This window comes from Peromyscus eremicus, unplaced genomic scaffold (genome assembly GCF_949786415.1).
Source record: "Peromyscus eremicus unplaced genomic scaffold, PerEre_H2_v1 PerEre#2#chrX_unloc_1, whole genome shotgun sequence".
NCBI classification, from domain to species: domain Eukaryota; kingdom Metazoa; phylum Chordata; class Mammalia; order Rodentia; family Cricetidae; genus Peromyscus; species Peromyscus eremicus.
This window is the reverse complement of record NW_026734288.1, coordinates 2,518,210-2,537,092: the sequence shown is the minus strand read 5'-3', so window position 1 is coordinate 2,537,092 and position 18,883 is coordinate 2,518,210. Positions and strand designations below refer to the sequence as shown.

Below are 18,883 nucleotides of genomic sequence, written 5' to 3'. Positions count from 1 at the left end.
CACTTTGCTTCTTCCTATTCTCATGTGGTGTTCATTTACCATGGTCTCCTATTCCTTGTTCTCCCTCTCTGTTGTTGATCCAGCTGGGATCTCCCGCTCCCCCAAGCTCTCTTTCCCTCAACCCTCGCCCTTCACTACCCCCACTCATATCCAGGCTGTTCATGTAGATCTCATTCCATATCTCTGTCATTGAGCGATCCCAATTGTTGTGCTAGAAACCTCATCCAACTACTGAGGGATCTGGATGCAGAGATCCATGGCTAGGCCCTGGGTGGATCTCTGGGAGTCCAATTAGCAAGAATGAGGAGGGTTTATATGAGCGAGAATTGTTGAGACCAAGGTTGGATAAAGCACAGGGACAAATAGCCAAACGAACGGAAACACATGAACTATGAACCAATGGCTGAAGGGTCACCAACTGGATCAGGCCCTCTGAATGGGTAAGACAGTTGATTGGCTTGATCTGTTTGGGAGGCATCTAGGCAGTGGGACCGGGTCCTGTGCTCATTGCATGAGTCGGCTGTTTGAAACCTGAGGCCTAAGCAGGATTGCTTGGCTCAGCCTGGGAGGAGAGGACTGGACCTACCTGGATTGAGTCTACCAGGTTGATCTCAGTCTGCAGGGAAGGCTTTGCCCTTGAGGAGATGGGAATGGGGGGCGGGCTGGGGGGAAGGTGAAGGGGGCCGGAGGGGGGAAAAATAAGTGTGTACTAATATACTTGCATGCATAAATTAATTAATAAATCCAGTACTATTAAAAAAAACAAAACAAAAAACATGTATATATCTAAAAACAATTTAAATATCTTTACTAAATGACGGTGTAGCCAATATCCAAACTTGAAATTGTGTGCCAACAAATAATGCCATATTGTTATACCATTAGATTTGTGCATCACTCATCCTTCACCAGAGAAGCTTAATATAGAGATTTTGGAGAACTAATCCCTACCTGATATTTCTTTGTCTTAATCCTTGCATCAGGGTTCAAGCGCATATGAATAAATGGATGCAGAGAGAACACAAAGACAAAAAATGGTAAATGACTCCAGGGAAGAAGCTTTCAAATATTATAGGAATAATGGTCATACAATCACCAAGTGTGTGACAGCAAGGCCAAAACTCACAGAAGCTCAAGAAAGATAAAAATCTCAGCTTTTAAAATGGAAAGTAGGCCAATAGTCACAACTTTTTGACTAGAACATGTGCAGTTCTTAACTTCCATGATTAAGAAAATCTGTTTTTCAATTGAGTAACATCAGGGTACATCAATCATATTGAAAGCCTTGTGTTCAGAAATAGTTGGCCAGCAGAAATCTTCCTCAATTTTTTAATGCATTTTCTGTTATTTCTTTGATAGAGAGAATGAGATGGGATGTGGGAATCAGGACATTAGGTTAGTGTGATAAAGGGATGGTATGCAAGGGGGTAAAAGAAATAACAATAAATTGACCAAGATACATTGTAAAATTTTTCAAAAACCACAGAAAAACACTAGAATCACTGTCACATAGGAGAAAAATTCAGATATGTATTGGAATACAAAATAAAGCACCACATACATTGTGAAATTGGTATTGGCATTCTAAATTTCATCTAAACACTATTCTGTAAATGAGGGAAAATCATGTAAAATTCTCTGTGTGCTTGATCCTAGTACACAATTCTAAATAAAATTCTCAGGCTTCACTTCTACTGAGGAGCTGGGCTAATCCAAATGAAGTTATTATTTTTTTCTTTCTTTGTACTCCACAAATGAACCAGTTTCCTTCCAACTTACCTGAGTCTCTACATTCTACTTCCCTTATGTTAATGGTCCAGGGTTCTTTGTTTTGTTCAAGACAGGTGACTAACTCTGGTTTTCATACAGAAAGGCCTGTGAATTATAAGAGAGATACGAAAATTACTTAACATGATGTGAAAAAGACGGGATCAAACACAGGCTTTTACTCAGTGGATATGAAGTTACATAAAGAAAGACTCCTAAGTGGACTCTTATTACAGGTGTTATAGACTTTTAAGAAATCCATAATGTTAATTTTGTATACATTCAACTTTCCTTATATTACCCCATTACAAAAATAAAACTATTATAATCAAACTGTATTCAAACATTATTGCTACTGACTGACTGACTGCCAAAAAAAAATTGGATTGAAGGAAGTATTACGTGTAACTAAAGTTTTCCTGCATGGCCCACAGTTTACCACCAGCTCTGGGAGCTATTGTGGTCTATGTTTTTATCCAAGCAGCATGTAGCCCAGAAACCTCATTTTTGTTTTGTACTAGCAAAGGCTAAATCCACCACGCAGCATAATGTGCCACTTGCAGAGGCCTCATTCCCATCATACAGCAGGTCAAGCGCACACACTAGGAACCCGACATTAGCTCAAACCGGCAGGCTGCCGCTCATTTGAAAGAGACAATTAGGAAGCTGTTTTTAGCTCCATTTTAGAATCTTTTCTCAGGTTTTAGGTGGAAACTCTTGCCAACATGTTGTGTGCCATTTTTAACTAAAGTTTTCCTGCCTGGCCCACAGTCACGACAAATCTCTCTCACCCACCAGTCTCACAGCTGCTCAGACCCAACCAAGTAAACACAGAGACTTATATTGCTTACAAACTGTATGGCCGTGGCAGGCTTCTTGCTAACTGTTCTTATATCTTAAATTAACCCATTTCCATAAATCTATACCTTGCCACGTGGCTCGTGGCTTACCGGCATCTTCACATGTGGCTTGTCATGGTGGTGGCTGACAGTGTCTCTGACTCAGCCTTCCACTTCCCAGAATTCTCCTTCTTGTCCCACCTATACTTCCTCCTGCCTGACTACTGGCCAATCAGTGTTTTATTTACTAACCAATCAGAGCAACACATTTGCCATACAGAACATCCCACAGCAATTAGGCTAAATTAAAAGACGTTTTGTTTTGTTTTGTTTTTTGTTTGTTTGTTTGTTTTTCATTATTCTTTTTTAAGAAATTTTCTACTCACTCCACATGCTATCCACAGACCCCTCCTCCTCCCTCCTTCCATGCCACAGCCCTCTTTCCAAGGCCACCCTGCATCCCCACATCCCCAAAATCGAGGTCTCCCATGGGGAGTCAGAAAATCCCAGCACACTGAGCCTAGGCAGGTCCAAGTCCCTTCCCACTGCACCAAGGCTGTGCAAGGTGTCACACCACAGGCACCAGATTCCAGAAGCCCACCCATAGACCAGGGACAGATCCCAATCCCCCTGCCTGGGTTACCTTCAAACAGTTCGAGCCAAACAACTGTCTTCTGTATCCAGATGGCCTAGTCCAGTCCCATGGGGGCTCCACAGCTACCAGTCCACAGTTCATGGGCTTCCACTAGTGTGGCCAGTCTTGCCTCAGCCATTAAAGGCTAGGCTCACAATCAAAAATATAAGTTAAAAGACCTCTTAAAATAAGAAAATTTTCAGTCAATATTACACTCACCAATATGTAGAAATAATTGAAATTCATTGATAGAAAACATTTTAAAATACTAATTCAAGTTGCTAGACATTTCTAGGGCTAAGCAGCAATCATGAAAGAATTTATTCTCACCTATTGAAACCAGGTTGCTGTAGTTCTGCAATGTGAGATCTCTGTACAAATCCCTCTGAGATGTGTCCAAGCATTCCCATTTCTCCTTGGAGAAATTGATGGCAATGTCCTTGAAAGTCAATGGACTCTGAAGTGAAAATTCAATTTTTCATTGTTATGATGGTTTGAGTCTCTATTTAGCCCAGAAAAAAAGCATTTAACTAAAGAACTTGCTGTGTTATCAGTAATCGATATGCAAGTTTCAAATGTTACATATTAAGAGAGAGGATGTTGTGACATTTTTGTGAGATCAAAGTTCCCAATATCTAAACATTTCATCAAATATGCACCTTTTCTCAGGGATAAATAATGTCCGAAGTTGTCCACAATAGGAATTGAGTTTCAACATGCATCTCTAAAATCATAAAATTTGTAAATATTTCAGATCAAGAACTCATGTAGAAAAGTCATAGTGTAAAATAAAAAAAGCAGGAAAGGGTGGAAAGAAGGATGTAGAACCAAAAGGACACTGATAATAAAGAATTTATATTCAGAATATAATAAAAAATAGTTTTCTTACAATGAGGAACTATAGTGAAGGTTGAGAGCTCTGCAAAGAAGCATTTAATTGTGCAGTGTCTACCTGTCCTATCCTTGTCCATGGATTTACCTGAAAACATGCCATCTGTCCTTCTCCTTCCTTATGGATTCTGTAAGTTTATCTTAAAGTTTCACCTTTCTGATACTATTCTGTGGGCAAAGGCAACAGCATCTGCATTCCCTGATACCATACTCAGAGACCAGAAAGCAGGAAAAAATGTCCCCGATCAGTGACTTGAGACACAACAGAGATGCAAAAACCCATGAACTTTTAGAGACACATCAAAACTTAGCTTCTCCTTTCCTGCACTGGGAGGGTCTGTTATTCTAGTGGATCATGGAAATCTCTGCAACCTGGGTATGTAGCTTCAGTGCCATCCTTTATACTGTGCACAGCCGTTTTTAATTGAGTCTGAACACAGCTGTAAGAAGTTGCAGTGACCCCTTCCTCACATTCCATTTCCTTGAGATCATTAATTAAAGCATAACTGACAGCTGTATTTGAAATAGTGGATGGAATCTGAGGGGTAGTAACACCTGAAAGTATTTCTCTCACTGGGTAAAAAATATACTTACCTACACCCAAGGCACAGCAGGAAACTAATGCCTCCCCAATGTCTCCAATGAGGCATTATTTTTGTTTCCAGGTTTCATTTTAAAATTCCATCATTTCACAGTTTCACAGTGAAACAAATTATTAGATTCTTTCTCAAGTTTCTTTTGAGCAGGGAAGATAATTCTTTTGGATTCACCATCAAATGCCATATCTATGCAAACCTTAAAATGGCATGCCTACATCCAGTTTAATAGCTTTGGTTGTGAATGAAGACACTTCAACTCAAACCACCTAGATTTTTCTTGTTGAAATTTTGATTGTGAAATCCACCTAAATATAAGTACTCTTTGCCACCCAGTTCTTCCTCAGTTCATTTTTTTAAACAATTACTGTATAACCATAGGATGTGATACTGCATTCAGTTGCAAACATAACCTGTAATTGTTTATCTTGGTTCTCTCAAGGAATGCCATAGTAATAATTCAAATTTCACTTCAATATTCAAATGGAGTATTTCAACTTTATCTAACTTTTTCTTGTCTATTTCTTTCTAGGTAGTAAAAATCCAGAGATCATGGATGTCTGCCATGAACATGAGGTTGCAGAAGTGCAAGGTGCAAAATAGAGAGTGGCCAGGTTTTTTTACTCATTGTTAGATTAGTACAATCTAGATTGCTAACAGTCTTGTCTTAGAAAGAGACACAAATTGAAGCTGATGCCAGAACATTCTGATAATGGGCACACAAAGAGCATAGGAAGTAGTCTGTGTAGCAGCCTTCCAGCTTTTAAAGTTAACGTGTTCTAAAATCCATGGGCTTGTACCAAACAGAAAGACATTCTGTATTGAAGCACATTCTAACCCTTGACACACTGAAGACAGATATAAATGATTTATACAACAGACATTTCAAAGTCTAGAATGTGGTAATGTGCTATTGCTTAAGATTAATATGTAACACCGGTAGAAGACCATGAATGGTAGACTAGTGGCTGTGGACCCCCATGGGACTGGACTAGGCCCTCTGGATACAGAAGACAGATTTGTGGTTCAAACTGTTTGGAGGGCACCCAGACAGGGTGATCGGGATCCATCCAAGGGGCATAGGCAGGCTTAGGGGGGCCCAGTGCCTGTGGTATGATGCCTTGCACAGGCTTGGTGCAGTGTGGAGGGACTTGGACCTGCCTAGGCTCAGTGTGCCTGGCTCTGCTGACTCCATATGGGAGACCTTGCTTTTGGGGATGTGGAGATGTGGGGTGGCTTGGGAGGGAGGGCCAGAGGGTAAGAGGAGAGAGGAGATGGGATCTGCGGGTGGTATGTAGAGTGAGTAGAAAATTTCTTGATAAAGAAAAATGAAAAAAAAGATTAATGTGTATCATTGTTTTCATACATGTTTTTCTCTATGTACTTCCATATATTTGTATTGCATGGTTATCTATTAATCAAAACATTCCATTTCCTTATAAACATGATTTAATAACCATATAATATGTGTGGTAGTATGAATAAGAATAGCATGCACAGGCTAGTATATTTGAACCCTTTTTTTCCCAAATGACTTACTGTTGGGATAAGTAGGTGAGACATTCCAGGAGTTGCTGTGGCCTTTTTTGAGAATGTGTATTCTGCAAGTAGACTTTGAGGTTTCAGATGCCCTTGCTAGGCTCAGTCTCTCTCTCTCTTGGCATGCTGCCTGTTAATCACAATCCTCTATTCAGGGACACCTCTGACACATGACAGGCCTCAGCAGCTTTCCTTAGTCATGGAATATGGTTGAATAATGTGTTTTCTATCCTTGATTCTAAAGCCAAGCCAGGTGGCTAAAGCTGCCATATCTGCTGCTTGTTGGCACTGAAGCATAGCCTCCTTGTTCAATTATATCCTCACCAGATTTTCCTATTCCATGCTTTCCTTCAGTGCTGAAGGTTGGCTGTACTGGAATTTACACTGCGGGTCAGATTGACATAAAACTCAGACTTCCACTGACCTCTTCTTCTGGAGTGCTGATATTAAAGACATTCATGACCTCACCATGCTCTAAGATTTTCTTTAATTTGCTTTGAAAAGTTAGAAACTTTGCTCCATGGGATCTTTCCCTGGGGTTACCACAAACTTTATTCCATTTCATTTATCTCCTTGAACTAAGAACTTAGCTCCATTCTGATTCCTGGTACTACTTTTCTCCTCAAAATATACTTTATATTTTTCTTTTCTCAGCTTGCTCCTTTACATCATAAATCATTATAAATATGAACACTAGAAAATAAATAATAGTGTCTAAATAGGCTGTTTTGAGATTTCCTTTGCTTATGGAATTAATCCAACATTCTTCACTTTGGCCACAGGCAAACTCTTCAGACAGGGCAAAAGGCAGCCACATTATTCAACAAAATATTACAAATATGGTGTCTAAGCCACATACCAAAATTATTTTTATTGAGAATCCTTGAGCCAAGCCCCACAGTTAAAATCTTCCAGTCTACTACTCTGGCTGACTTATCCCTACTTAAAGCATTCCACTGCTTTCCTATCCCAAAATACTATAGTCAAATTCCTCTAAACAACATCATGGTCAGGTCTACTACAGTAATATCCCAGTTGTTACTACAAATATCTGTCTTAGAATTTCTATTGCTGTGAGTTGACACTATGACCACTGCAACTCTTATAAAGGAAGACATTTAATTGGGTAGCTTACAGTTCAGAGGCTCACTCCATTGTCATTATCCTGGGACATGGCTGAGTGAAGGGAGATATTATTCTGGACATGTAGCTGTGAGTTCTACATCTTGAAAAGGCAATAGGAAGTGAACTGAGATACTGGGAGTAGCCTGAGCATATCTGAAACCACAACTACGACCCCCAGTGACCCATTTCCTCAAATAAGGCCATGCCTATTCCAACAAAACCATATGTCCTAATAATGCCAGTCCCTTTGAGGGTCATTTTATTTGAAACTACCACAGACCCTGAAGAAGCCTACAACATAGAATAGCAACTGTTCTGTTAAGATACACTCATTGATACCTTAGTGAGTACAATTTCATAGGATAATCCACTTTCAAACTCAAATTCAGGGCAACTGTAGAAAGTAATTCTCATGATGGAAACCATTTACTGGGCATACCCCTGATTGAGTATATTCTGGTCCTTAGGGGAGTGATTAATATTTTTAGTCTAATAAATGGTCACATTATTAAACTGCTACATAAAAAAGCAACCTACAATTCATGAGTTAGTGTCAAAATACAATCTCAAGTTATTTAAGAAGGAAAATAAATAAAAGACAAATTGCATGGACAGCTATTTCTCAATATTTGAATGGGTAATTTCCAAAAGGTATGACGTAGAACCACACACTTTTCTTACTCAGTGAGAGATACAACTTAAATCCAATATTGAATTTCTTTCCATCACAATGAGAATGGCAATCATTAAAGATGACAAACACTATTTTTGCCCTAGAGAAAAGTGAAACTATTTTTCTGATCTGACAGGAAAGTGATTTAGTGATAAAAACTATGAGGAATCTGAATGTTTATGCTTAATGAGGAATGTCTATCCCATGGTCTGCTTTATCATGAGTAGTAATGTACAAGAAAACTATTAAATACCATAGTTGTGGATCCCCATCACAATGGACTGTTATCTAGCAATCCAGAATTTCTGACAGAGTCTCAGCTTTTAAATAGGAAGACATTTGTGAAGCTTTCTCAGAAGTTGAGCTGCTTAGAGGTTATAAGTATAAAAAGGCAGTAACCAGGAGATGATCCCTTTCCATGAGATGAGGAGCATTTTGTTCACATATTCTCATCATTACTCTTGGAAATAAGAGAAGCATGAGCCCAAATCATCTTTCAACTGTGACTTTCTTCGAACAACAATGTTCATCAGAGCATCTCAAGTGAATTTAAGTTTTTTTGTTTGGACATTTCCTTGCATTGTAAGAATATGCCAGAAGGCATGAGACCATACATGGCCATTCACACATACACACACATAAGCAAAACACTAATCTCATATTGTCTCTTTACAACATAGCTTTAGCTTAATATATTTCACCTTAAATGTAAAACCACATACTGTATAGTAGGAGATCTTAAATATATTTATGGGAAATAATGTGTTTAGTATTATAGTATTCATTAAGGACCAAAAAAATTCATTATCATAATATGTCATATATTTTAAATCCAATTCAATGTCATTGAAATGCTATTATAGCCACTTATAATAGCTCTTTGTAAGTTATTTCCATAAAATATTCTGCATTAATATTTATCTAGAATAATCATCCAATTTGCCCCATTTATGCATACACAAATGAGTATTTCCTAGAGTTACAAATAAAGGGTTATAATTGAATGATGTAGATAATTTTCTAACCTAGATAGAGATTTGTATTATATCATTAAATATAATACACTTTATTCATTAAAATAAGTTAAGCTTCCTTTAAGTTTAAAAGGAGTTACAAAATTTACATTTACCTGGAAAAATTCCTGATGTAAAGCATTGAAGAAACAAATATTTCTGGGTTAGATGAGTTATTTTTCAACTTATAAAGTTAGTTCAAATTTATTTGCTTATTTGGTGACAAGTTTGGTATTTACCTTCATAAATTCTAAAAAGAGGTCATATTTGTTGAGGGTTGTTCATGTTTATTTCTGTCTATAAGTTTTATTGGAGTTGTGCTACTCTCAAAACTCATTAGTACTTAAATAAGCAGACCATTTTCTTCCTTAATAGGAAATTATGAATACAATTTCATTCTGGAACTCAGATAACTTCTCTCTTGTTTGAATAGAAACTATTGGGTTATTGTTTTCTTGTCCAGTATGTCACCATTGACAGATCAAAGTGGAGTGCTGAGAAAAGAAAGAAAATACAGATAGACAGAGCACAGGAACACAGAAAAATATATCTGAGATCAAGTGTCCTGTGCCATATGAGGAGAAACCACAACACTCTGTAAGTTCTGTGTCTTCAATACTTTTAAAACAAAAATGCATATGTGAGATTCATTCACAAAAAACAGTTATGTCTCCTATTTACACTTGATAGAAATCACTGGAAAAAAACTCAGAATGGTGCAAGAAAATTTTAATTACCACCTGGAGAAATCAGGTTGATATAGTTCTTCAACATTTTGTGACTGATTAGAGACCAGGCAACCCTACTCCTCCAGAATGAAGTCTATGACTATATTTTTCAAAGTCAATAGGCCCATAAAGAAATACTGTTCTGACTTATGTTAATTTGCCAAATGCTTTAATGGCTGATAGGAGAATAAGTTAACTAAATAACGTATTCTGTTGTAAGTAATTTATAAAAATTTTCAAAAAGATCTGTTCTGAGAGGGAGGATAGTGTGATATATGTGCTGAGGACATGATGAGTAGACAGCTATGGAACTGGCATTAGTTGGGTAATCAAGAATTAAGTAAGTTTTGTGAGTCTGGGTTTGTGATTGTTAGTCAAGACCAGCAAAGATAATTTACATTCTCATAATTCTGGCAAAGGGAGACAGATGGATATACATTCAATATAGAAATATATCGCCGGGCGGTGGTGGCACACGCCTTTAATCCCAGCACTCGGGAGGCAGAGCCAGGCAGATCTCTGTGAGTTCAAGGCCAGCCTGGGCTACCAAGTGAGTTCCAGGAGAGGCGCAAAGCTACACAGAGAAACCCTGTCTCAAACCCCCCCCCAAAAAAAAAGTAATAAAATGAAGGATTTATACCTAGTTTGAAGAATATGGACAAATGGTAGGCTTTGGAGAAGAGGAGGAATTGTGATGTCCCAGGCATTTCAGTGATTCTATATGGATATTTTTCTAGTGATATAATAAAAAGAAAGGGATATCCCACTTGCTCCCCTTTCCCAACTTGCTATACAGAAATAAATAGCTGACAGTTGTGAGCTCCTGAAGCAGAGCCAAGAACAGAGCACAAACTGCTCAAAGACACACAGGATCATAAGAGCAGACTCACAAGTTGAATTTCAGCATGCAAGCCTGAAGCTGATTTTTTTCTAAAATCAGATCTTGCTTCCAATTTGTCAGTGAGCATTTGCATAGGAGCTCAAAAGAGTATGTTGAACTCCAAAACCATATTCAAAATTTAATGGATAGCTAATATTCACAACTTCTTTTGGGGACCTCAAACAGGTTTTATGTTTAAAAATCTGGATTTTCAGATGTGAACTGTAGATTTGAACTACATCTTACCTAGGAACAGATTGTTTCATGCTACTTCACAAAAAGATAAGGATGTTAAAAGAAAACCTTCCATGAACAAATACATTGTAGTAATTTCCTAATGTTTAATTAAATTTTGTACTTTTCTCATCTTTCATCGATGATGGGAGTGAAGGACGTTTCTGTGGTGGTACTATGTTCCCCAAAATATTGTGCACCCTAATAAACTTATCTGGGGTCAGAGACAGAACAGCCACCAGATACAAAGGCTAGAAAATAGTAGCACTCACACCTTTATTCCTAGCACTCCAGAGGTAGAAATCCCTCTGGATCTCTGTGAGTTCAAGGCCATATTGGAAACAGCAAGGCATAGTGACTCACGCCTTTAATCCCAGAAAGCGAGCCTTTAATCCCAGGGAGTGGTGGTAGAAAGCAGAAAGGTATGTAAGGCGTGAGGGCCAGAAATTAGAAGAATTTTGGCTGGTTAAGCTTTTAGGCTTTGGAGCAGCACAGTTCATCTGAGACCCATCCTGGATGAGGACTTAGAGAACTCCAGTCTGAGGAAACAAGACCAGCTGAGGATCCGGAGGCAAGGTGAGGTAGCTGTGGCTTGTTCTGGTTCTCTGATCTTCCAGTTCACCCCAATACCTGGCTCAGGTTTGATTTTATTAATAAGAACTTTTAAGATTCATGCTACACATTTCAGAAACTATGAGGAGCAGTAATCAACTCTAAGCACATTTGGAAAACTAATACTGTAGAAAAATTCTAGAGCTCATGCATCCACATATATAAGGACAGTTTAAATGGACCTATGTTACACAGGTGCCACTGCCTCTTTCAGGTACCACAAACTATCAAGAGAAATGGCCTGTGAAAGGCATGGTTTAATTCTTTTTGAGTTTGTGGTGGTTTCAACAAAAATGGCCCCCAGAAGCTCATATATTTGAATGCTTTTTCTTAGTAGGTGGATCGCTTTAAGAAATGATTAAAGTTGTGGCTCGAATGAAGGATATTTCACAACATTTGTTGTTTTGAGCTTCCAAAGGCTCATGTCGGGCCATAGTAAGCAACACAAATATAAAGCCATAGAGGCATCCTACTCTGTAGAGAAGGAGTACAGGTCACACCTAAAGACAAAGATTACCTTCTACTTTGACCCTTGTTGAATTTTCACATTGCTCTGTAAATTCCTTTGAACTGTTATTACTGTTAAAGAGAAAACAGTGACCTCTAAGTGGTGAAGGCAAAGGCAAAAGCACACAGCCAGGGCAAGAATATTAGCATCAGCTTCCAGAGGAGAGATTGGTAGCAGGTCTCAGCACAACAGAAGGTCATTGCAGGTTCACAAGGAGGTTAGTAGTTTACACAGAGAAATGATGGAATAGACTCTATGAATCTAGTCACAAAACAGAATAGCAAACAGAAGAAAACTCGCCTGATAGGATAATTTCATTCCAGCTTATGACTGACAAATTCCATTTGGAAGGTTGTATTACATTTAAATACTTTATCATAGTATATAACACAGTATGTCTTTCATACCAATACTACTACTTTAATCATTATACATTGACAGAAAGATATGCCACCCTTTTTCACAGGGCCTCTTTCTTGAAACAATCTATATTGAGCAAACAGATACCTAGGCAGAAGGATCATGGAACATGGCTTGTTTCTCATTCATAAGAGATGACTCAATTCCATTTTCAGTAGGACATGTGTATGCATGTTTTTTTATATCAAAAGGCTACATCATGCATTAATGCAGAGAATTTATGCTAAAAAAATAGCCCGGTGTCAATGACACACACCTTTAAACTCAGCCCTCAGGAGGCAGAGCTTGGTGAATTCTATGAGTTTGAGGCCAGCCTGGGCTACAGAGTGAGTTCTAGGAAAGGCGCAAAGCTACACAGAGAAACCCAGTCTTGAAAAACCAAAACAATTAACAAAAAAATAAATAAATAAATAAATAAATAAATAAAATGATGAGAACATAGTGGACAAGAGCACACACTTATGAGACATGAATTCTAAAGACTTTCCCTTAACAATCAGTTCAGAAAAAGAAAATGAAAGTCTTGTAAAAACTGAGGGGTAATGTAAAGGTTTGGGATCTTCGAAAAAGAAGCTTTTCTAGGAAAACAGACAACATGTCCCACTTCCACACATAATACACTACCTGAGAAAAAGCCATTTTTTTTACTCTTGTCTCTGGATCCTCTCAGGAAACTTTTATCTCAAAATTTCACCTTCCTGATAATATTTTGGGTTTCAAAGCAAGAAAAGGCCCATATACATTCTACCACAATAAGAGACTGAAAGGCAGGATTAAAATGCTAACTCAGTGTACTATAACAGAGCAGAGATTTAGAACAACGTGAGCTTCTAGAGGTAGACAAAACTACTTTTATGTATTCAGGTACTTAGTCTGTTTGGCCAGCATCATGAATGACTTTAGTACAGACCTGGCAACCTGGTTAAATTGACATGCTATAACTAGCAGAGTCAAGATGGCAGTTCAAAGAGAGGCTGAACACTGCTGACATTGAGAAGCATTAAAAATCCTCACACTCTCTTTTTTTGGGTTAGACGATTAAAGCAAAATGAGGCTCCCATGGAGGATAACAGACAGTGTCTGTGGAGTATTCTCAGATGAAAGTAATTCTTCAACTGGGTAATAAATCTAGTTTCTTGTGTCCAAGAAGCATGAAGGCAACGAATTCATCTCTAAAGTCTCCACTGACTTTTCTCATTAGTTACCATGATACAATTAACTGACCAATCCATGGAACTGGCATTCACTACATAGAAATCTGCACACATACTAAGGTTCTTTTGGTTTTCTACATGAGTTCCATAGTAATTACTCAAACACCCCTTTAATATTTGGAAGAAACTAGGCAAACCTTTAATTTTTTTGTCTTTTTCTTGCACTTAGGTACGGTATTTACTAGAATCGGGGCTTTATGATATGCATGTCTCTGTGCAGAAATGAATGCACAGGAATTCCTTGGTGTTGTTTAAATTTCAATATTCAGTTTTTAGTTACTGCAGCCTATGCACATTTTTTAAATAGGATTCTAATGAACACTAATTCCTCTTGTTGGATAGAAAGTCAAATTTTAAAAGGTCATAAACAAGATTAAAGAAAAACTAATCCTAAACTGAAGAAGATAAAATGACCTTTTTTGGATAGGGAATTTTGCAGGATAACCACCTCCTTCATAAATGAATAAACCTCTCACCATAGTCCAGATATGTATGTCAAGACTCTGCAGGAAGAAACAGATTGGAACCCAGAGTAGGAGGAAGGAAATAAAACTGGGGTAGAATTAAATGTAGTCAGTTTAGAGAAATAAACAGAAGGATAACGATAACAATCATGCTTCTCCTTACTCTCAGCAAGCATAACAAATTACAATTATGTTAATTTGCCTGTATTTTCCCAGAAGTTTATTTGGTAACTCATGGACACTAATAGCTTCCTACAAGACAAATCTGGTATCTGAATTGCATGCTTATTAGTTGTATGGTATCATCTAGTCTGACCTTAATATATAAATTCCACACCTGCAGAAGGCACTCTAGACTCACTGAGATTAGGTGAGAAATCTGCCTGGTTAGTGAAAAGATTCCTTCTTTAACCATGCTTTTATCAGAAGGTTCTTTGCCAAAGATTTTTAATTTAAGATCAAAGAGAATGTATGTCTGACACAAATTGACTAGCTATGTTTTTCTGAAACAAACACATTTCCATTCATGGACACAAGGCAGAGAAACACTCTGAAAGCATAACATACATATGCTCCACTAGGTTTGAGTTAAATGCTGCCTCTATTCTCCTACTAAACTTGGATCTTCACATTGTTCAAACTGCAATTAGAAGTCATTTCAAAGACATTATTAATTTATTCCTCATAATCCTCCCTCTATTTTACCTTTAAGTTTCTCTTTATTGATGGCTCCCAATATTATAGCTCTGAGGAAATGAAGAAAAATTATCTGAACTAGTTTGTGGTACATTGGAAATGGAAAGTACTGTGTGTTTTCCTGGAAATTTCAATTAAAAAAAACCAATATGTCTCAACGCCTACACATAAACAAGTTTGCACATGATTAAATTTAGGCACATGATAAAGCAGGTATGCAGTGAGCAGTCTTACATTTTTCAAGCCCATACTTCAGCGTAGAAGCCCGTTAGTGTCTTGCACCTTAGTATTCAACTACTCCACTTAATTGACATAATTAAAGGAACACCCAGTATGGTTGACATAACTTGTTCCATAATGTCACTTCTTAACATGTGACCAAGTTTTTTTGTTATTCAGAGCCAATGTTTTCTAAGTACAGAGCTAACTCCTTTCACACTGTGACAAAAAGCTACAAGAGAGAAACATACACATACACACACCACACAAACGTGTACACAGAACATTGATCAAACAGAAGGCCCATACACTACTCTATACTGTTGAATAATTGCACTTAAAGAACCCACTGTTTTACTGCAGAGGTGTTATCTGTAGTATGTGTTGTCTTGTGAAAAAATTCTCTATTTTAAATTCTCTGTGTGAGTCAGGACCTTGATTATGACTTCCTGAATCCAGACCATAACCAATTATAAATGTGGCTGTGAGAAACAGAGAAAACAGCATAAGGTATGAAAAGTCAGTGGATTTTGACTGTTTCACACACTCTCCAGTCATGACCAGTAAAAAAGTCTGCTAATGTTCACAAAATCCAAACTCATAGGAAAACTGGCATTGCTTGAGAGAAAACCCAGAACACTCACCGGACACTAAGATAAAGGCTTGATGATGTCAAAGCCGTTTAGAGGAAAAATAAGTCTGTGCAAAAATAAGCTAATAAAAATAATAATAGAGTAAGATGATCATGTATTTATGAACATAGAGACAAACTTGAAGGAGACAAAATAGAAATCTATGAAACAGAACAGACATAATTGAGGGTCCCAAAAATCGAGGCAGTAGTATAACCTGAGAGAAGTGTTTCAGATCACTTTTCTGCTTTTCTGGGACAGTTGAAAGTGGTTGTGAGTAGGAGGGGACTAATAATGAGATCAGAACTTCAGGAGCTACTTAGAGGCTTAATCCATGCAGATGGCATAGATCTCACTGATTCTACATGGTGAGTTATCTTTTATCCATGTGCTCCAAAAACTATTAAATTCTGTATCAAGATGTAACAACAGAAATTGAGCTAAGTAGCCTTGGAATGAAATACCATAGGCTAGAGTTCAAATAAGCTTTTCTTCATTTGAGATGATTTTCTTCAATGTTCATGATCTTATATGACTTCATATGATAGTATAGGTATATGCACACCTACCTAGACCCACAAGAACACACCACATGCACTTAATTTTCTGAGGTTTTCTGATGGAATCATCTTTCTCTGTAACACAACTCAGTATTTCTTTTACTTATTGAATTTTCTGTTAATGTTTTCAATTGTGGAAGTCTTATTTATAGTAAATGAATTCACTTACATATTGACAACAATCAAACCTTGCCTCAAAATAAAGGATAATAGGCAAAGAAAACAACACACTAGATGTACTTCTTATAACATTTAAAAATAGAAATTTACTTACAGAATAAATACAGCCTGAGTTATGAATAGGCCTCCAATTGTTGTTTTTTGAGTGATTTGATTTCTAGTAATGCATACACAATTTGTTCTACTCTTGGGAATCCTCTAAGCTCTAATATGACACTGAGTCATTGCTAAAACCAGCATGGTGTATTTTACAATATGAAATAGAGAGTAAGATTAAGGAAATATTCAGTGAAGTTTTATGATATTAAGGAAATATCAAGTATAAATATTTTTTCATATAATACTCCATAACATTCTTTTAAATGATTAAAGAGCGAAAATAATCTTCAATAAATATCATTGAGGGTGAAGATATGTGATATATTTCAAGTTTAAGTTCTGTAGGAAAAGATCCCATGTCTCAAAGTTATATTGATACACACTGGGCATTTGAATTATTTTCTCTATGAAATGAATAATTTGTGAAGGTTTAAAGGAGTGGAAGATTTTTTCTGTGACTTATAGATATTTTTATTTTATATTATTATACTCAAAACAGTTTATGAAATCTCCCAGAGAGATTTAGCTTTTACATTTGCTTTAAAAGAACACTCATTTTAGCATTTGTCAAATCATTTATATAGATTCCTTGAGGAATCATTTAGCCAATTTTCGATAAGTGTTCAAAGATACTAGATTATCAGGTATCTACCTTGAATTTCACTTGACAATATTTAAAGAATAAGTTACATCTTGTTTATTTTTGCTTGTATACATTTCTCTCTACATAATCAGTTTATAGAAATCATTCAGCCACAGTTCTAAACCTGTGGGTCATGGTCCCTTTGGTGGGTGCAATGACCCTTTACCAGGGATCTTGAAAGACCATCAGCAATATCAGATATGTACATTACAATTTATAACATGAACAAAATTATGCTTCTTAAAGAGCAATGAAAATAATGTTATAGTTTAAGGTCACCAAGAAATTTAATACTATATTAAAATGTCTCAGCATTAGGAAAGTTAAGAATGACTATCTTATACTGAGACTCATCAGTAGTCAATGTACAAACAAAATTTTTTTGTCTGTGTGTTTGTACTGTTATTCTTCTACAAATTTAATAATTTATTAATTGGCCAGGCAGTGGTGGCGCATGCCTTTAATCCCAGCACTCGGGAGGCAGAGCCAGGTGGATCTCTGTGAGTTTGAGGCCAGCCTGGGCTACCAAGTGAGTTCCAGGAGAGGCGCAAAGCTACACAGAGAAACCCTGTCTCGAAAAACCAAAACAAAAAAAAAATTAATTATTTTATATCCTGACCTCATTTTCCCCTCCCTCCTTTTCTCCAATTCCTTCCCCAATTCCACTCCACACCCCAATCCACTCCCCCTCTGTCTCTGTTAAGAAAGAGGGAAGCCTCCCATGCATATCAGCAAAGAATGATCTATCAATTAGCTCTAATACTAAGACCCTCCTCTTGAAATTACATTAGGCAAAGCAATCCATTAAGAGGAATGGGCTCTGAAGAGCCAACTAAAGCATTAGGGACAGACTCTGCTCCCATTGTTATTACTTCCACAAATAGACAAACTACAAACATGTTACATATATGTAGAGGGCTAAGTTTGGTCACTTGAAGGCTCCCTGGTTGCTAGTTAAAACTCTGTGAGTTCTTATGAGCAAGAAGAGAGGGAAGAAGAATTGTAGGAATCAAGGGGATCAAGCATTATCTTATCTCACTGTGAAAATAGAGACACAATTTACTTAAAACAATCCTTTCTCTCCTTCCCTTGGACTTATAATATTGTTCTTTGCATATGCTTATTTCCACTCTTATAGTTTTCTATAGAACCCAGTTTAAATTTTAATGATGTGTTTTTATTAGAATTGCCATCTCTGAAATAGCTAATCTTCATAATGTCATCATTTTTTTTAATGAAGATTCAACTTGTCCAGGAAAATATAAATAAACAAAAGGTATAATACATTTATTTGTACTCATAAAAACAGGAAATTAATATGAGGTTAAAAACAATCATTAAAATACACTCTTCAAAAGTTAAAATATTGGGAATATAATAATGGCATAGAATATAATAACATCACATGTAAGTCAATATCATCTTCAACAAATTGCATAAAATAATTATTTAGCTACTTGGACTTTGTATTGCAGTCATTAATCATCTATTAGCAAGAATTCTTCTGTTTCACAAAGCTATTGCTTTAGTGTTTTCAAACAAGAACTCACTGTAAATAATGAGAATAAATGTTTTCATAAAGCAATATGCATAGCTAATTTTTCAATAAGCATTTAGTAATTATAAGGTCTACTTCTGAATAAATACTTCCAAATTCACATCAAGTGTAGGGCTAACTAAAGTGATGTTTGTGATACTGTCTATGGAATGAATATTG

General features: G+C 36.9%; 1 protein-coding gene across 1 annotated transcript in view; it reads left to right on the top strand.

Moving 5' to 3' along the window:
- The window catches only part of LOC131900904 (zinc finger protein 431-like), a 239,187-nt gene that overhangs the window by 53,921 nt on the left and 166,383 nt on the right, over positions 1-18,883 (top strand). The gene's annotated exons all lie outside the window — the stretch shown is intronic.